This window comes from Loxodonta africana, chromosome 1, assembly GCF_030014295.1.
Source record: "Loxodonta africana isolate mLoxAfr1 chromosome 1, mLoxAfr1.hap2, whole genome shotgun sequence".
Taxonomy (NCBI): domain Eukaryota; kingdom Metazoa; phylum Chordata; class Mammalia; order Proboscidea; family Elephantidae; genus Loxodonta; species Loxodonta africana.
The window spans coordinates 175,790,765-175,812,084 of record NC_087342.1 but is presented as its reverse complement, the minus strand read 5'-3'; the positions used below and the strand labels follow the sequence as shown (position 1 = coordinate 175,812,084).

Here is a 21,320-nt window from a genome sequence, read left to right as displayed (position 1 = left end):
AGAAAACAGTTTGGAGGTTTCTCAAAAAGTTAAACATAGAATTACCATGTGATCAGCAATTCCACTCCTAGGTATATACGCAAAAGAATTGAAAGCAGGAATACAAACAGAGGCTTGTACACTAATGTTCATTGCAGCACTATTCACAGTAGCCAAAAGGTAGAAACAACCAAGATGCCCATCAACAGATGAATGGATAAACACAATGTAGTACATACATGCAATGGAATATTACCCAACCATAAAGAGAAATAAAGTCTTGATACATGCTACAACATGGGTGAACCTTGAAAACATTGTGCTGAGTGAGATAAGTCAGCTGTAAAAGGACAAATATTATATGATCCCACTTATATAAAATATCTAAAATAGGAACATGTATAGAGACTAAAGTTTATTAGTTGCTACCAGGGACAGACGGGAGGGAAGGAAAGAGGGAATCATTGCTTAGGGAACACTGAACGTCTGTTTTAGAAATGGATGGTGGTGATAGTTGCACATGATGAAAGTAATTTTAATGTCACTGAATTGTATGTGTAAAAAACATTGAAATGGCAGATGTTATATATATACACTCACCACAATAAAAAATTTTTTAAAGAAAGAATAGGAAAGAAGGGACAGGATTAAACATAATAGTCATGATTCTCTTTATTTTACGGAACAAATTTTAAGGGGCACCTTCTAACATGCATGTGTGAGGAGAAAGACCTTCCTTTTCAGGCTTTGGGGCAACCCAGCTGTTTATAAAATTCCCCCCGAGGGCCTGCCCTGCCCTGGCCTCTTTCTGAGGCAGAAAGGGTCTGGCGTGTATCTGCTGGTATACTCTGCAGATGGCATGCGTGCTGCGTGCTGAAGTTTCTGCCAGAGATTAATCAGCTCCTCCAGACAGCTGGTCCATGTGCCTAATAATATTTGCAAGTTGGATTTTATGTTACCCACAGGCCACAGCCATGCTGCGTTTTGATAATGGAAGTGCAGGCAGTGTTCAGAAACATGTGCCAAACCGAGATATTTTAGGACTGTGAATGACAATTTTTTCAACACAGTCATGAGTCTCCCTTCTAAGGGTGCACTGAAATGTTTGTCTCCCCCTTGGGTGGATGAGGTAGCATTCCACAGAGCACCAGTTAAACGGGGCTGTGTTAAACGACCCCTCCTGTGTTCCTTTCCTCCTACCACCCCACCCCACTGACTTCGGACTGTGAACAGGAGCCCTGTGCTAAGGAGGAGATCAGAGCCCAGAGCCTGTGAGGGTGGCAGAAATTATTTGGGATTATTATTATTACCTATACATCTCCCTCAGTTATAGCAGATACTTGTTCTTTAGTCATAAGCTCTTTGCTAAATTTTATCCAATCAAGAAAGGTCTCTAAGTAATGCCAATGTTAATTATTTGAGTGCCTTGTCTATGAAAGGGACTTTGCTTACTGATATAAAGAAGCCTAAGACTGCACAGTGGGTCAGTCAGCATAAGGAGGAAAGATTGGAGTGAAGTTGAAGTCAGACAGAACTAGGGTTGACACCCAACTCTACCACTTACCAGCTCTGGGACCTTGGGCAAGTTATTTAACTTTTCCACACCTCAGTTTCTTCATCTTTAAAATTGAAATGCATAGTACCTGCTTTGTGCATTTTTGCAAATTCAGTGAAATAATGTATGTAAAGTGTTTAGCACAGTGTATTTACAAATGTTAGTTATTATGGTTGCTGTGTCCTATACAAGACTAATTCCTGAGGAATAAACAGAAGCATGAATTGATTGTAGATACAATGGAAAGGTTCAAATGCTTCGGGGAAAGGAAGAGAGGAATCTGATGGAACTAACTCTCCAAGTATTCAAATGTGGGTCGTCATGCAGATAGTGTTGCCAGCAACAGAAATGAATGAGTCAAGATCTTATTTCCAGAGAAGGTAGTGAATTTGGTTTGGAATTTGATGAGTTTGAGATGGTCGTGGTGGTACAGCCAAGTGGAGTGTCCAAACCTGAAAAGGTCATTTGAGGTGCTCTCACCTGGCCCCGCTACCGCATATGGGTCCTCTGCCTCCTAGCCCTCCTGTCCACATCATTACCCCTCAGCTCACCTATGGCCTCTCACCCACCCTGCTGACACCCTCACTGAGGTCTGCTCATAGCCACCTCGCTACTCCAGCCCTGCATCTCATCCCAGAATCAGTTCAGAGCCAACCCCAGCTCCACCCCGCCAGAGGCGCCACAGGGTCTGCTGTCCACCCTGTCATCCACATGCATCCGCACCACACCTGTGGCCCATGACCGCCAGCATAGATGGCTGTCACCAGCTTTACTTTCCAAGACTCACTGCCCGTCAGGCAATCAATGCCATCGAAGCTCACGCAAGCAGACAGGAAGCAGTGGGAGAATTCTCAACAGACTTTTTCTTCCTAAGCATGCAGGGAGCTTAGTGCTAACTAATGTTGATTTAAACCTAACATGTTCAGACAGACCTGGCTTATGTATAAGAATGATTTCCTCTTGTGGATACTTTTTTTTTATTGAGCTATAAACCCTGGTGGCGTAGTGGTTAAGTGCTACAGCTGCTAACCAAAGGGTCAGCAGTTCGAATCCACCAGGCGCTCCTTGGAGACTCTATGGGGCAGTTCTACTCCGTCCTATAGGGTCACTATGAGTCGGAATCGACTCGACGGCACTGGGTGGGTTGGGTATTCTATACATACGGCAAAATGAACAAATCTTCAGTGTGCAGCTCAATGAGCATTTACATATATGCATACCCATAAAGCCAGCCCACAGATGAAGATATAGAACACTTCCAGCACCCCAGAAGACTCCCTCACACCCTCTCCTTGTCAGTAAACACCCCCAGAGGTAACCATTGTTTTGACCACCATCACCATAGATTAGTTTGTCTGTAACTGAACTTCATGTAGAGCAGATGGTATTACCCTTTCCCAACATTATCTGTGAGATTCACCCACATTGCTGCATGTAACAGTAGTTCTTTCTTTTTCATTGCTGAGTAGTATTCCATTGCATGAATATATATCACAGTTTATCCATTCTACTGTTGATGAGCATTTGGGTTTGTTTCCAATTTGGGGTATTATAAATAAAGCTGCTATGATGGTGAATGGAAACCCTGGTGGCGTAGTGGTTAAGTGCTACGGCTGCTAACCAAAGGGTCGGCAGTTCAAATCTGCCAGGCGCTCCTTGGGAACTCTGTGGGGCAGTTCTACTCTGTCCTATAGGGTCGCTATGAGCCAGAATCGACTCAATGGCACTGGGTTTGGTTTTTGGTATGATGGTGAACATATACCCTCATTTCTCTTGGGTATATTCCGAGAAGTGGAATTGCTAGTCATATGGTAAGACTATGATTATCATGGAGTCTCTAGGTAGCTCAGTTTTAACATGCTTGGCCGCTAACCGAAAGGTTTGTTTTGAGTCCACCCAGAGACATCTCAGAGAAAAAAGGCCTGCCGATCTACTTCCAAAAAATCAGCCATTAAAACCGTGTTTGTCAGAGCAGTTTTATTCTGACACACATGGGGTTGCCATGAGTTGGAGTCGACTTGATGACACTTGGTGGTTATGGTTAGCATTAGAAGATACTGCCTAACAGATTTTTGGGACATGTTCTTAAAGGCAGAATACACAGTTACTCTGTGATTTACCAGTGTTCCAGAAAGACTTGCATTTCCCGCCCAGGCTACTGTGAGGCAGCCTTATGAGACCGAGGAACCTGGGGTTGGAAGTTAGGTGCCTTGGGTTTGAATCAGCTCTCTCACTTCTTGTCCCCAGGCAAATAAATCATTTAACCTTTCTGAGCCTCATTTTTATCATCTGTAAAATGGAGATAATGAAAATATTTACCTCACATAATTAATGTGAGACTTAAATAGGTTATCTCTAAAAGCTCTTTGTGGGTTGTGAAATATAAAAGTCATTCTTATAACCTGAACATTTTATGTTTGATATATATTTTCATTGAAAAAAAAGTCTATATTTTCTTACCTAAAAAAAATCTTAAAGGAAAGAATCAACCTTTAAAGAGATTAAAAAATAACATTCCGTTACTTTTCAGCCAACTCTTTTTATCTAGGCAGTCCCCACTTTGATATTACCCAAGGCCCCTCCACCCTAACACAGCTAGAAGCCAACTGTCCATTAACCATTCTCCTCAGCAGACTTTCTCCTTTTTCCTCATTTTTGCCTTTTCTGCTGAGAATAAGTCCTGTTTATCCTGCCTCTGTTGTTTTCTTCTCTCATCAACTCTGAGGAGTTGGTGGGCATTCTCAGTGGTTTCACTGCTGTGTGTGCATGCACATGTGCACGTACACGTGTTAGAAGAACTAGCAAGAGTACCGTTGTAGCAGTTTCCTTTAGTATCTGTGGGATGGTCTTACTGCTTCTTTAGAGGGTTAATTTGGCCTGAAAATTAGCAAAGAGTCCTCATGAACACACAGCACACAGTAGGTATTTATTAAATATTTGCTTAGAGGAATGGAAATAGCCAAGATCACACAGTAAAAGCCTAGATTGCCTTGAAGAGGCTGTTGGTGGAATTATGGACGTCAGACAATTCTGGTGAGGACTGAAAAGGAAGTGAGAAAAGCTGTTACACTGGAGACGGTGCAGACAACAAGAAGTAGCAGGAGAGAAATTGAGCACAAGAGCTGAGTGCTTTTGGCACAGGAGGCTTCCTGGAGGAGTGGGGTTCCTACAGGCACTTATTGGTGAGGCTAGGCTTGCTGACCCGTGGAGCAAGAGAGCCGAGTGCCTTCTGGCCAAAGTTTACTGGCGGAGTGGGGTGCCTCCAGGCACTTATCAGTGGAGCTACAGTGTTCTGGAACACTTGCCCCAGAAGGACAGGTGCGGGTGGTGAGACTCGAGGGGCCGAGAGGCTAAGGAACCAAGAAGCGGAAGAGACAAGGAACACAAGAAGCAGAGCTGCCTCAGTTCCAAACGGTAGGGTCACGACCTCTGGGAGTCTCAAAGGGTGGAGCCGTGGCCCCTGGGGTTTCGAACTGAGGTCAGCCTCCTAGGTTTCAAAGGTCAGATCTTCACCAACTACGTTCCATATTGTGGGGCTGCCTTTCATGAGTGCCAGTTGGATGGGGCCAGATCTGCTGCCCAAAGCTGGGGGACAGGGCTGCCATGCCCAAGACAGGGCCTGCTCAGGCCAAGGGAGTAAGGTCGACACTCAGATGGACTAGGAGAATGGGGCTGCCCAAAGCTGGGGGCCCGTATACCACCAAGAAAGTAGTGCCGGGAGCAGAGCACATCCTTTGGACCTGGCATCCCTGTACTGAGAACTCCTAGAGCAAGGAAAGATTGATGACAAGGACCTTCCCCCAGAACCAACAGAGAAAGAAAGCCTTCCCTGCAGCTGGCACCCTGAATTTGGACTTCTAGCCTCCTAAACTATAAGAGAATAAACTTTGGTTTGTTAAAGCCATCCACCTGTGGTATTTCTGTTATAGCAGCACTAGTTAACTAAAGCAGTTACTGCCCCCTCTCCACCCTTCGCAGAGAGGCTCTGCGTGCTCTCCAAGCAGTGCACACTGCTCTGTCTGAGGCTCAGATACTGTCGTGACTGCCAGAACCTCCAGAAAGGATTGTTTGCTATAGTAGCATTCCCTGTACACAGTAAGATCGTCTTTGAGGTAATGGGAAGCCTGGGAGCTTTAGATAGTTCCAAATCCTGACCCTGCCGTTTCCTGGCCATGGTCTTTGCGTAAGCTCTAGGCTCTCTGAGCCTCAGCTTTCTGATCTGCAAAATAAGACTGGTCTTTGTTGCCTTTAAGATGATTGTTGAGTCCCTGGGTAGCACACACAGTTAAGTGCTCGACTACTAACCAAAAGGTTGGCAGTTTGAACCCACCCAGAGATGCCTTGGAAGAAAGAAAGACTTGGCGATCTTCTAAAAAGTCACAGCCATTGCACACCCTATGGAGTGCAGTTCTACTCCACATGCTCGGGATTGCCATGAGTAAGAGCTGACTTGAAAGCAGCAGGTTACGGGTAAGGTGGTTGTAAGAATTAGGGAAGACAGTCAGTAGAAGCTGATTATTCACGCCTGCCTGCTCCTGGCAGCACTTCAGTCTATGTCTTTTGCATCACGAGACCTCTTTCCCTCTTCCCCCACACACCCCTACACTCCTCCTAAAGATGTCAGGGTTTAGACTAGTTAAGAGCATGACCCATGAAATCAAATTGTTTTGGTGTGAATCCTAGCACTGCTACTAATTATATTTGAGACCTTGGACAAGTTGTTTAACCCCTTTGAGCCTTTATTTTGTCTTCTGAAAACAGATAATAATAGTTATCTACATCCTAGAATTGTTGTATGGCTTCCTCAAGAATTTAGGTAAAGCGCTTAGCACAAAGTAAAAGCTGAGCTGATAGTTGTTGGTAGTAGTAATAACAGTAAGATCGTTAGTATTGATCAGCTGGGTAGTAATGGCTGTGATTATCACCCTCCCCCGGCATCTCACCATTCTGGAGGCTGTTGGGGCCCACTGGACTCCTGACCCCTCCCATCAGGGCTCCTTCTACACAGAGACCTGCCTGATTTGAATCATCACAGAGAACAGGAACATGGAGTTGTATATGTTTTGAGGGGGTTTATGGTTTTTGTTTGTTTTTTTTTAAGTTCTAAATTAACGACAGGCCTGTTACTGCGGAAGCAAACATCAGTGCAATTTAATCTTTGGATCTTTGGAATGTATGTAGAAACAGGGGCACTCAGAACTTTGTATAAGACTGCTCTAAGTTTAAATCTGTGTATTAAATAGAAAAAAAAATGTGCCTGTTCAAATGCTCCCAGTATTGACGGTTTTGAGTCGAATAGATTATTGTCTGGAGGAAAATTCATGTATAAATTAGACTAGGAAGAATTCATAATTGTTGCAGTTTTCATGTTAATTATTTCATGTTAAAAAATTGTTGCTGCATAAATTAACACATTCTTTCATGGAGAACATATTTTAGAAAGATTTGTTACTTTAATAACTCTTTGTGTATTAGAAATCCCAGATGCCTGTACTAATTAAATATAATCAGATTTTGGTTTCAAAAAGCACAGTAGCCATTTAACACAAACAAGCAGGCAGCAAGGTTGACAAACACAATCATGAAAAAGCAGATCCCTGTTTCTTCTGAATTTTGAATTTCACAATCCAAAACTGTGAATTCAATTCCTGTCCTTCCTTTGTATTAGAATGACTGGGAATTATGTGACTCAGAACGCCAGCTCTCCAGCTCAAGGACTCCTGCAGAATTATTAATCAGCCCCTTCTGAGGACCCTGTAATCTGGTGGCAGATCAAGGCTGATCTCGCCATGAGATGCCCTCCCTCTGCCCCCGTCAGCACGCACAGTTTCTTGTTCTCTGTCAACAGCAGCTTGGCAGCTCCTGCACAGTGCACTGTAACCTGAACAACAAATGTCAGGGGAGGGCAAAACCCTTTTAATTGTTGAATTTAATCTAATCTTCCCCATGCTAGAAAAGCAACCCATCATTTGATGAAAAGCAAACCCTTTCAAATGTAGCCATTGTTTTAAGTAATGAGCAGGAAACTCAGTATGTTCCTAACTAGAGCAGTCCCACCATTAAATGACCACGTCACGTCCCCATCCCCACGTGCAGAGCTTATCGTCCTGAGGGGATGTCTGGTGAGAGGCCCCAGGGTCAACTTCCTTGGCAGAACATCCTGCCCTCCACCCTGGGAGAGGAGCTGTGGGAGACATCTTTCCTGCTGAGCTGACAAGCTACACGCCTGAGCCGTGGCTGGTTGTAATGAAGCCCCCCAGATCTGAGTTCAGTCCACTTCAGTCACTAGGCAGAAAAACGCCTTCATTTGTATTCCCACCGCTTCAAGCTCTAGGCTTCCACCGGTATTTCTGTGAGGGACTGCTTTGTTTATCTGCTGCACCACTGTGGAGCTTCAGGGGCCAGATGAATAGTCAGGGTTGGCAGGTCAGATTGGCAGGGAAATGGTGATGAATTATACAGATCACCCATTTCCCTCATAGAAAGGACGTATTTAAAGCGAAAGATTAAAATGAAAAGAAAGGAGACTTTAAATCACCCTTTCCTGCCCAAGTCTCTTTTAAGATTAAAACTTAAAAAAAAAAATTATTTGTGGCAAGGAGGTAGATGAATTTCTTCCATTTTCTTCCCCTTCCATACTCTCTGACACTGCCCAGAGGTAACAGATGGGACTGGTCACTGCAAGCCTGAGTTCTCTGAATACCTTTCCTCTTTAGCTGAACTGGGCAGTCCCATTTTGTATTCGGTGTGGGTATTTCTTTCTCCCTTTGTGCTGTTTTGGGCAGATAATTTGGTGGTTGTTTATGAATGGTCAAGAACAAGTCCTTGGTCTGTGCATCCCATGTTTCTTAGTCATCATCAAGAAGGAAGGAGATGGCTGCACGCTGTGATTTTAAAGTGTGTAAATAGGAACTGCAGACTGCCATCAAACATCAAAAATGTCACTTGGCTTCCTTGTCTTGCTTTGCTAGCAAAGGGAACTCCTGAGTTTTCATCATCTGGATAATCAGAGAAAGGCATTGCCTATGAAAACTGCCTGAAGTTTTGCACCCTCTGTTTTCTTCTAGCCTGGGGGGTGCACAGCAGCAGCATGCTGGCCTCCCCCACAAAGGTACCAGCACTGTGCCACATTGAAGCCTGGGGTGGGGAATACATTTTGAAAAAGAAACCCAGAGTGGTTATTGTCATCTCTATATCCTGTCTTCCTTTGATTTCTTCCTAATTCCAACCGAGCCCATCAACTGTTCCCAAGCAGTATTGCCAAGCCAGTGCTTCCTAGCATGCTGTGTGGCGTGATGTCAGACCGACCCAGGCCCACTACCCCTTCTGGGGGCAGCTGGATTCTCAGAATAATTTCTGTGTTGAACTAAATCCCACACCTCAGTTAATTACTTAGGCCTGAGTTCTTCTTACCATCCTGAGTAACAGCATATAGATGGTTAAAGAGCTCAACACACAGCTTTCTTGTATTTTGTTCTAGACAGAAAATTCACAGATATAGTATCCGTCTTAGTGGGGTACTGGATCAGAAATTTTTATTCCAATATAACTTCCTTTTTGGCTCTTGGCAAGGTGGAAGGGTAGTTGAAATTTTTCAGAGCATTGGTAGAGACCAAGTGGGATTCATACCAGTATGCAAGGATGTGCGTCTCACATACTCTAGACATATTATCAGGAGGCATCAGTTACTGGAGAAGGACATCATACTTGGTAAAGTAGAGGGTCAGTGAGAGAGAGGAAGACCCTCAACGAGATGGATTGACTCAGTGGCTGCAGCAGTGGGTTCAAGCATAGCAACAATTGTGAGGATGGCGCAGGACCGGGTAGTGTTTCGTTCTGTTGTACACCGGGTCGCTGTGAATCAAAACTGACTTGACAGCACCTAACAACAACAATGCAAGGATGGTTCAATATTAGAAAATCAATCAACATAATCAATCAACAAATCAGTCCACATAAATAAAAGGGAAAGATCAAATCAATCGATGTAGAAAAGGCATTTGATAAAATCCAACACCCATTTTTGATAAAAACTCTCAGCAAAATAGGAATGGAAGGAAAATTCCTCAACAAAATTAAGGGCATATATACAAAACCAACGGCCAACATTATTCTCAACAGAGAGACACTGAAAGCATTCCCCTTGAGAACGGGAACCAGACAAGGATGCCCCTTCTCACCACTCTCATTCAGTACTGTACTGGAAGTCCTAACCAGAGCAATAAGGAAAGAAACAGAAATAAAAGGCATCCAAATAGGTAAGGAAGAGATAAAATTATCTCTGTTTGCAGATGATATGATCCTATACATAGAAAATCCCAGAGATTCTACAAGAAAACTACTGGAACTAGTAGAAGGATTCTACAAAGTGACAGGATACAAGATTAACATAAAAATCAGTCGGATTTCTCTATACTAACAAAGAGAGCTCCAAAAAGGTAATCAGAAAACAATACCATTTACAATAGCCCCCAAAAGATAAAATACTTAGGAATAAACCTAACTAGGGTTGTAAAAGACTTATACAAAGAAAACTACAAAATACTACTGTAAGAAACCCAAAGACCCAAACCCATTGCCATTGAATTGATTCCGACTCATAGCGACCCTATAGGACAGAGTAGAACTGCCCTCTAGAGTTTCCAAGGAGCGCCTGGTGATTCAAACTGCCAGCCTTTTGGTTAGCAGCCATAGCTCTTAACCACTGTGCCATCACGGTTTCCGAAACCAAAAGAGACCTACATAAATGGAAGAACATATCATGCTCATGGATAGGAAGACTTAACATTGTGAAAATGTGAATACTACCCAAAGCAATCTATAGATAAGATGCAATCCCAATCCAGATTCCATCAGCATTCTCTAAAAAGGTTGAAAAACTAATCACCAGCTGTCATGGATTGAATTGTGTCCCCCAAAAATATGTGTCAGCGTGGCTAGACCATGATTCCCAGTACTGTGTGGTGGTTCTCCATTTTGTGATTTGATGTAATTTTTCTGTGTGTTCTAATTCCTAATCTCTGCCTATGGTTAATGAGGCAAAATTAGGTATGCTAAAGAGGATTAGGGTGGGATGAAACACCCTTATTCAGGTCATATCCCTGATCAGATGTAAGGGTAGTTTCCATGGGGTGTGGCCTGCATCACCTTTTATCTTACAAGAGATAAAAGGAGAGAGGAGTGAGCAGAGAGACGGGACCTCATACCACCAAAAAAGAAGCATCGGGAGCAAAGCACATCCTTTGGACCAGTGTCTCTGTGCTGAGAAACTCCTAGGGGAAGACTGATGACAAGGACCTTCCCCCAGAGCTGACAGAGAGAAAAAGCCTTCTAGAACTGGGGCACCCTGGATTCAGACTTCTAGCCTCCTAGACTGTGAGAGAATAAATTCTGTTTGTTAAGACCATCCACTTATGGTATTCTGCTATAGCAGCACTAGATAACTGAGACACCAACTTTGTATGGAAAGGAAAAAGACCCCAGATAAGCAAAACACTATTGAAAGAGAACAAAGTAGGAGGCCTTACACTTCCCGATCTCAGAACTTTCTATACAGCCACAGTAGTCAAAACAGAGCCTTGGTGGTCTAGAACAGCAAGCAGGGTTCCTCCTTTCTTCAGTTCTACTTAAGACATCCACTTAAACAAGCCCCCTAACACAGTCTGCACTTCAGAGAATGTTCTGTTGATGGTTCTCAGATTTTCTTCCTAAGAGTATGTTGTTGTTGGGTTGAGTCAATTCCAGCTCATAGCAACCTCATGTGATGGAGTAGAACTGCCCCATAGGGTTTCCTAAGCCATAATCTTTGTGGAAGCAGGTTGCCAGGTCTTTAACCCACAGAGCCGCCAGGTGGATTCAGTCCACCAACCTTTAGGTTAGAAGCCCAGCACTTAACCTTTGCACCTCCAGGGCTACTTTCTTCCTAGAAGTAAAGAGACCAAATACCCACTATTTCAGGAGATGCTTATTCATTTCATATTTTACTTTTGTGTTGGCAGTGTGAATGTTCCTGGGTTGACCGGCCATGCATTTCGTTGGTCACCACTGGGAGGAAGGTGATGAGAAAAGACAAGTAGTCCAGAGGTTCCTCCTCTTACCTTCTGACTTCTTCATAAATATTTGGAACAAATGTTCTAGCCTGCGCTGTGTTCTCCTTCATGTGAGGATCTAATGCCCTTCTACAATTCATCTTTCTGCCTGTCCTTCCCTGACTTCAGTACCGCAGTATCAATGTCTAGGCACCGACCATACTCCCTGGTGGCTGAGTTTACTCCCCTTTGTCCTCTAGTTGTTCTGAGTTAAACTTCCAATACTCATTGCTGGACCTTCCACCTCTTCTCTGTCCAGTCCTCAATTTTGGGCTCACCTTAGAACTTTGCTCACCCTTCTCAACCTGAATATTCCTTCCATGAATTCAACTCAACTAGACTTTGGTTCTGTGCCAGGTTAATCAGCCCCAGTCTTTGCAGTATGTTCACGCCCAGCTTCGGGTCCCTGGTTCTTATCTCCCCTGGCCTAGCTGATTTACCAAATCCCCAGTAGAACGGCACTCCTCCTTACTCCCTATCTCCTTTCTTCTCAATCTCCCTGCCCATCCATATGTATTTGAGATGGAACATAATCTCAGTACATTCTACCATTTACTTTTTATTGATTTTTATTTAACAAATGTACTGTTAAAATTTCATGAACTTTAAGTGGAAATTTCAACAGAATGTGTCACCAGGAATAACTGGAAAACACAAAGTTGTATTACTTCAGAAGCATTTGGGAAATTTAAAAGTCATCCCTTTGGCCTAGTGTAAAAATTCTTAGTTGTGCTTTGCCAGGTTTTATTGGGGTTGAAATCATTGTTTTGTTTAAATAACCACAAAGTTCCAGGTCAGGTCAGATTTGATTCTGCCTTTTTCACAGGATATCCTGTCCTGTGTCTTGCCTGTCACCTCCCTCTCTATGTAATTGGCTTCCTGTTATTTGTATAGTTCACAATTTATTTTCTTTAATTCCTCAGGGTAACCTTAAAGTTAAAATACTACATATATATGATTTAATACTGGATGTAATAATTTGCAGAGTTTGTGGCTTCATAATTAAAGAGGGCTCTAGATGGATCTTTGGTTCAGAAAAACAGTGTCTGTTGTTAAAGCTAATGCCTTTCCTCCTTGAAAATGCCATTGGGCAGGATTTCTGTTTTTATGCTTCTTTTAGTCTGCAATGGCTTCACCTCTCCACCTTGGCCCAGTTTTTAGCCAGAAAGGACACTTTCTGAGACAGAGTTATGGAATTGACCTGGTCACCAGAATCAAAAGGTTTGATAGCCCCAGCTCTCTACCAAGAGCAGGTGATACAAGGCAGGCCCCACCCAGGCCTATCCTGGCCCCTGCCTTTAGTCCTACCCCAGGGAGAGCCATGGGTCACACTGCATCATTTCAGTGTGATCCATTCTTCCCTAACGTCCCCGGTCCCTATTCATGTCCTCTTTTTCCCTCTCTGAGCCCTTTTCTTCCTAAAGCTATTTCCACAATTTAGCCCTTTGTCATGTTTGCAGGTAAGCTTTGTCTCCCCAGCTGCCTGGAAACTCCCCAGGGTAGGGGTGATGACCTGTGCTTGGTTTTCCCAGTAGTGGCCAGAACTGTGCTGGGAACTTAATGGACACTCAGTAAATTCTCAGTGATTGATTGAAGTTTGGAGAAGTCTGGCTAACCTGAAGTAATAGCTGGCATTTATTTAGCTATTACCAGGTGTCAGACACTGGACTGAACACTTTCTTATAATTCTTGCAACTGTATGAGGTTATCATCAACCCTGATTTGGAGATATGGAAACTGACACTTAGGGAGGTTTTAAATGGTCACCCAGCAAATCCAGGGTTCACACCCAGATCTTCCTGACACTGAAGCTCATTTTCTAAATGACTGTACTATTCTGCCTTCCCGTAATGTCTGCCTGATCCCAGCCCAGCCCACAGTTGGGCCTCTTTGCATTGTCACCGAAGAGCATTAGCTCCCTGTTTTCTAGCCTACATACATACACTCAGTACAGGAGGTGGACTTTTGGAGCAAAAGTATCTGCAGCTTTCATTTAAGTGTTTGGAATACCATTGCCTCCTCTTAACGCATGAAGATGCATCAAGTACAGGACATAACCAAATCAAGTAAGAACTGTTTCTATTTGAAGCAGAAGTGAAAAGCAGATTACCTGGCCAGTAGGGGTGGAGGAGCTTCATTAACTGGAATTAATGAAAGTCCATGGGTCAAAGTCTCCAGGGTGTGCCACCTTTACCTCAAATGTGGCAACTTCCTATCTAAGTTTATATTTTTCATTGAACCACTTTACTTTAAGTAAAGAACGCTTGGGGGTTGGGATGAGCCGTCCTGCCTTCATGGGTTTAGCCAGTCATCTTGTTTTCACTTAAAAACCAAAACTGTCCTAGAATCTGGTAAGGATGATATTATCCCTATAACTCTAAGGGGAGGGGGATCGTTAGTCTCTTACATTGCTGTATTGTCACTCTTTTCTTTAAATTTGATTTGATTAAACCTGTGTAAAGGAAGAGAGGATCTGTGAAGAGTACCTTTATTTGGCCATCAGGGTGGTGGATAGATTGCTTCCTGGATTGACTCTGTAGTCAGTCAACAAGCATTTATTGAGCAGTTGCTGTTTAATTAGCACATTAGGTAAGGTGTAAGTATAGTATAAAGCATGGTGTCCAACCTCAAAGGATTTTCATTTATATCTAAGGAAATAAAAAAATCACATATTTTCTGTAAACCTAGAACTATTCTAAAAAATAAAGGATATTTAGATATGTAAACAAACAAAAACACATGTTGAACTGTGAGAGACATGGAGGAGACATTGACATGACAGCATAGTATAGTATTTAAGTGCTTGGGCTTTGGAACCAACTCCCTAGGTTCAAATCCCAATTCCACCATTTACACATGTGCTTTGACACATCATTTTACATCATAAAACAAGACTATTATTACTGGTACCCACCTTATATGTGTAAAGCACTTAGCATGATACCTGACACTTAGCAAGAACATAATATATGTTTAACTATTGTAGCTACAGTTATCAAGCATTAAACTGTTGTTAATAGCATTGGTTGTAGGTGCCATTGGAGATATCAGTGACAGCTGGAAGGATTAAAGATGACTTCATTAAAGAGCTGGGACTTAAGCTGAGTTGGCTTTAGCTAAGCAGATGGGAAGAGAAAAGGCATTTCAAATAATTATGATCATGCCAAGGGCAGTGTACAGGAAAGCAAACTAGACTAGATTAACTATGTGTTTGGGGTAGCAAGAGCTAAAGTTGAAAACCAGGGAGGAGATTTGGGCCTAATGCAAAAGGGTACCCACTGTATGGTCAAGGAGCGAGGGATATCATAAAGGTAAGGTTTAAAACAATTAGATGGAAGAACAGTGAGTTGAAGACAGGGCACCCTGGCAGGAGGGTTGAGGACACAAACCAGGCTGTGGCCATAAGCATAAACAGGAAACAACAAACTTGAGAAACATGTCAAAGAGGGGAACAAGAGGCAGTGGTGATAGATTAGACTTGGGGTTTAAGGAGACAAGACCCACATGGCTTTCAGGGTTTTCACCTTGAAGCCTAGTGGAATGGTGATCCAGCTCTTGAAAATGGGATCGTAAAAAAGAACTCCATTTGTACCTAGAATATTTAAGTGAGAATGAATTTTGTAGGTCAGTCATTCAGTGAAATTTTCTACCTGGTCCAAGAATCTCCTTTATAAAGTCTCTTACTCCAGGTCAGGTGGTTCAGTGAAAAATACAAACTTAGATCAGAAGTGGGCACATTTGAGGTAAGGGTGGCACACCCTGGAGACTTTGTCCCATGGACTTTGAACAAGAGACAGAGTCTGAATGTGTGTCCAGCCTCCGTCATGTAGAGATTACAAGCAGTGTTAGTCACAAGAGAGGGTGCGTTCCCCAAGGGAATAAAACAGAGAGAAGAATCTGGAACACTGAGGCTTCGAAAACACTAGTAATTAGTAGGAGAATAAAGAGGAGGCTACAGTGGAGACAAAAGACATGCTTAGAAAGAAAGGAAGAATATAGGGGAAGATTAAACTCAGAAAAGATCATTTGTTTCTCTTAGAAATGTTTGAGCTTTACAAAGTATTGGATTATGCTCAATTTTACTCCTTTGTTCTTCAGATTATTGGTATTATTCAAACTTGAAAAATGTGCTAAAATAGCCCCAGTGTGACTAGAGCCACTAGTTAAATAAACACAATTACAGAAGTGACAATAGAAACATAATCTACCCACTTGCAAATTGTCACTAGCACTCATGGGCTTGGAGATGTCATGATGCTATTGCAGAGTTTTGAAAAGTCAGCGTCCTTTTCTCATTGCCTCATCATCTCATCACAGGTCGTTCGCAGGGTAATGATGTGTATTATCTTCCGTGCTTTAACTACAAGGAGAAAGAATGAGGAGGGATGTCATTGCTTTTCTGATCACAAGCTCCAGAGGCTTCCTCTCACTCTTAGGGTAGAAACCAAAGTCCTTAAAAATCCCACAAAAATCTGTCTTTGTACTTCATTTTAATTTTTCTCCATAGCACTTATTACTCCCTAACAGGTATATTATAGTCACTCATTTATTTTATCTTTCTCACAAATTGAAATGCAAGTTCCATGAGAGCAAGAGAAGAATCTGGAACACTAAGGTATCCCTGTGTACCTCCAGCACCAACTATAGTGCCTGACATATGTCAAATACACAATAAATATTTATAGAAAGAGAAGCCTAGCAGTGGTGGGGTTTTTCATTGTTGTTTTTATGGACAAAGCTTGATAATCAAATAAATCTGCAACCCTCTTCTTTCTCTTACTTAAACCATGGGTGATTATTAATATTATTTTAAATGAGAAAGACCAGGGGCTTATGAGGTTGAAGTGATTGGTGTCCAGTCACTTGCGTTCATCCTCGTCTATTGAGAAAAAGATTTTCCACTTCTTCTTGCTGTGAATGCTCCCAAGGCCTCTTGTCACCTTGTCTTTCTGCCTATATAACCCTCCCTCTCCAGCTGCAGCCCTGTGTTCCTCATGGAACAAGGTTTGGGACTCTGTCCACCTTAGACAGATTCCGTCAGACCCAAAAGGGGTCTGAACACATTTCATTTGGCACTAAAAACTCAGGGTTTTCCAGGTGTTTATAAATTTCATTAGTGCGTGAACAGACGCTCTTAAATTGTAGTTGTACTTGTTAGGACCTTAAAAGGGCATGAGATAGTCACATACAGTGACACTGATTGCCAAGGACAACGTGAGAGCTCAGGGAGAGCAGGGAGCTGATAATAAGGCCCATAAGGAATCGTGGTTATTCAGCCTAAAAGAGAAGGCTGGAAGGGCTAATCAGCTATCCAGTTATTTGTTCATTCATTCATTCAGTACCTGTTTATCAGGTGCCTTCTGGGCACAGGGCTCAGTACTGGAGATACGGTGGTCATCAAGAAAGACATAATCCTGCCATCAAGGATGGTACGGTACCATCAATCAAGAAAGAAGCCCTTGAAATAACTAATATATTCACTGCACTTTAATAGTACCAGCTACAAAGAAGAACGAGATGCTCTGGCCACATAGAACTGGGGAACCTTCCCTAGTCTTAGTGGTCAGGCAAAGGTTCCCCATGCAAGTAACATTTAGGCAAAGAACAAAGAAGGAGTAGCAGTTCGCCATAGGGTGAGGGTAAGCTGGAGATTTTTGGCAAAGGAAACAGCTTGTCCTGTGACCTTGAAGCAGGTAGGAGCTTGGCATTTGCAAAGCAGTCATAGACGGACAATGGAGAGGATGGGGGTCAGGATAACAAGATGAGGCTGGAGAAGCAGGGATCAAATTATACATGTAGGTCCAGTTGGAAGGCTATTATAGGAGTCCAGGCAGGTGACAGTGATCCTGGAAGAGTGAGGGTAGTGAAGATGAAGAGGACTGGAAACATCCAAGGGTATAAAACTGACAAGATTTTATGAAGGACTCAATATAGAAAATGATAAAGTAGGAGGGGCTAAAGATTCATTCAATAAAGATTTATTGATCTCCTTTTATAAGCACAGGGATGAAAAATTAGACATAGCATCCAGATTAGGATGAGTCTCAGGATTCTGGCATTATCAATGGGTGGTATACCAAGATGTCAAAAATGAAAAAGAAGCAGAATTGTGGGGAAGATCAATTTTGGATATTGTATTTTAGGGGCCCTTTGAGAACTTCCAGTGGAGCTATTGAGGAGGGAATTAGATTTACAGCTCGGAAACTGAGGAGCGAGGTCCCATCTGTTGATACAAATGTGGGTGTCATTGGAGTTTAGTCACTGAAGCCATGGAGTGGCTGTTGTTACACAAAGTTTATGACCAGTTGTCTTAAGTCTCTTCTAACAGAACTTAGAGAAACAAGATTGAAGTGTATATAAGGAATTTATATTTAAAACCCCAGTATATTTACTCACCACAAAAAATAATTCAGCCAAAGGCTAACTGCGGAAACCCTGGTGGCATAGTGGTTAAGTGCTATAGCTGCTAACCAAGAGACTGGCAGTTCAAATCCACCAGGCACTCCTTGGAAACTCTATGTGGCAGTTCTACTCTGCCTTATAGGGTCACTGTGAGTCAGAATCGACTCACAGTGGGTTTTGGGTTTACAGCTAACTGGTCTTACATGCTGTTCCAGGGAGTTAAATGACTAAATTACAAAGATACTCTTATCAAAACACCAAGACAGGGTTTCAAGGATGAGTTTACCCTGAAAGACTGGTAGAATTTGCAAGTACTACTTGGAAAGCATTCATTTGATGGAAAAGACACTTTCAAGTACATACTGTAGCCTTTGTGTATTGGTTTCAGAGTCCCTGGGTGGTATAAATAGTTAACACACTCAGCTGCCAAATAAAAGGTTGGAGGTTTGAGTCCACCCAGAGGCACCTTGGAAGAAAGGCCTGCTGTCTACTGAATCAGCCATTGAAAACCCTATGGAGCACAGTTCTACTCTGATACACATGGGGTTTCCATGAGTCATAATCAGCTCCATGGCAACTAGCTTGTTTTATGTGTGTGTGTGTGTGTGTGTGTGTGTGTGTGTGTGTTGGCTTCAAAGACCCCTAAAGTATTAAAGTAATTCAGTAAGAAATGAAAAATATAGTGATGGTAATTTCTTTTTTAAAAAAATTCACCTAAACATTGAGTAAGTATTTTGAGTGTGACAGTGTCCTCCAAACGGTTCATGAGGTCAGTGGCACACATCATCACCTGCATTGCTTGCTACATTTCCTCCAGTATAAAGCAGGGGAGAGAAAATTGTGCTGGTATCCAAATTCTGCTCCCAGAGGAGAGAATTTCAAAGAAGAATGAATCAGCTAGTTATTACCTAAGAGTACCAACTTAATTGTACTGTAGATCTTCTGACATTTTTTTCCTTCCTTCTACAAACCCATACTACTTAGGAGGCAACTTTGATTCTCACTTTATGCCTGCCATGAGATCTGTGAAAAGATCTGAGCGGGCAGAATTTTATTTTCAAGGGGAAGGCGATGCTTAACTCAGGAGAGCCTTCCTCCCAAGTTTCTGAGCTTTCCTAATTTCACCCAGGGAGAGAGCCCATTGCAGCTCTCAGCAGAGCCCCCAGTGGTGCTGTAGGTTGTGCACTGGGCATTGCTAGGGGCGCCATTCTCACAGACACTGATTTTTCAGCATACAACCCACACAGCCATTTGCGAAGACCCCCACCAAAAAACACCAGTTAACTTCCCCATTTGGAGCTGCCTTTTAGGGCCAATAGTTTTGTACCCAGTAGGTGGGGAAATACGATGAGGGGAAAGAGAGGTAGTAATGAGATGAGTAGTAAAGTGAGCATCGATTAGTTCTTTTCAGATGAAACCTTAGTTAATGATTAACAGCTCATCTCTACTTTGATTTAACCTTTTGTCTTCCTTGAAAAGGAAAAAATGAGTTATCTTCAGACAGACTTCTTTTGTCAACAGTAGCTGCTATTTTAAGACAAAATAAGAGAAACTGGGCAAACAACATTTTTTTTCTTCCAAGTGCATTAAACTCATTGCCATCAAGTCAATTCTGACTCATAGTGACTGTATAGGACAGAGTAGAACTGCCCCATAGGGCCTCCAAGGATTGGCTGGTAGATTCAAACTGCCGACGTTTTGGTTGACAGCTGAACAATTAACCACTGGGTCACCAGGGCTTCTTACTTGTCTCAGAAAGAAAACTAATACAAAGTAAATTTATTTAAATAAGTTCCTGCAAATAAGCCAAAGCACATGTCTACCAGTTATTTCAGACCAGAGATCCATTACATTATACAGCCTTTGTTTTAACTTATTTTTTGAAGGCTATTTTATAATCCTTGTTGTAGATTATAAAATAATCCAGCAAACTAGTGGAACTGGCTGCAACATGGATGTTTGTTTTTGTTTCTGTTTTTGTTTTTTTTTTAATCTGAAATGATAAGTCATTCCTTAGAAAATCCAAAATGATTTTATCCAAATTTTAGCTGGTTTACTTTCACCAGTGTCGAAGGATTCAAAGAACGGAAGACTCCTTTTGCTTGTCATTTTATTTATAGGATTTGTCTGCACAGCAGAGAAAAATGTTCTGGTTACTTCAGAGATAGACATAGATTTCCAAGCCATTTGGCTTCAGAGGTGGCTTAAATAGGAATGAATTTAATATACCTTTGATTCACCTTCAAGTAAAGGAACTTGAGCTGAGTTTCAGTCCAAAGTAAAGTCTGCTCTCGACACTGGAGAACTCTGTCACGTTAATCCCAGGGGCTCAGAGTCCAGCGCCGTGTGAACAGAATGGTTAAGGATAGGAAGTGTGAGAAGGATAAGTTGAAGGAAACTTTAAAAACAAAATGACTGTTGAGCGAATACCCGGCCTTCTGTGGAATCATCCAGCACTTAAGGAAAGATGTAAATAATTATGCTGGAGAAAAAAAAGAGCTAATTAAAAACAATTCAGTGCATGCAAGGAGAAGAAAACTCTAGAATAACTTTCCTCCGATGTTAATGTGAGATGCCACATAATGAAACTGTAGGATTTTTTTTTTTTAATTTCATTTCATACTGGCATACAAGAGACAAAGAAGAAAATTATATCACAAGAAAATGCTAATGTAGATTTTCTAAGGATGTTCTCATGTACTGTATTTAAAACAAAAGTCTTATTGCTGTAATGTATCATACCTCTGGTTATTAAGCTGTGCTGATTTAAAAATTTAATTGGCAGTTTTACACGTTTTGACTTTTCATAGAAAATACTAGGAAAATTTCTGATTTTGTCAGCCTTTGTATGATTTTTTTCTAAGTCAAATTAACATACTCTAAACATATAACTGTGTTTACATCATTAATAAAAACTTCTTGTGTTTTACTTTGTTAATGAAATATCTGGAACTGCTTTGTAATTGCCAAGCCTGGTATGTGATATAGCACGAGCTGCTGAATCAGCTTTAATTCCCTGTGCATGTATCTTGCATTGTAAAGTGCAGGGTGGACCCCATTTTTCCGCTTGGATTGGAGACAGGATTCTTTTAATAGAGAAATTTAAAAGAAAAGACTCTACATATGACTTTGCCAGGAGCTTACTCCTTAGTCTTGAGAGACCATAAGACAATCATAAGACCAAGGCAAGCAGACATTAAATACTACCCTCTCTGACTGGTAGGAGAAAGGTAGGAGGGGTAAGGAAGTGACCATAACAGTGCAAAAGAATAAACTACTCCAGAAGTAAAGATGGC

General features: G+C 42.1%; 1 protein-coding gene across 8 annotated transcripts in view; it reads left to right on the top strand.

Annotated features, from left to right (window-relative positions):
* Positions 1–21,320, top strand: part of FYN (FYN proto-oncogene, Src family tyrosine kinase) — a 237,988-nt gene that overhangs the window by 201,970 nt on the left and 14,698 nt on the right. The window lies entirely within an intron of this gene.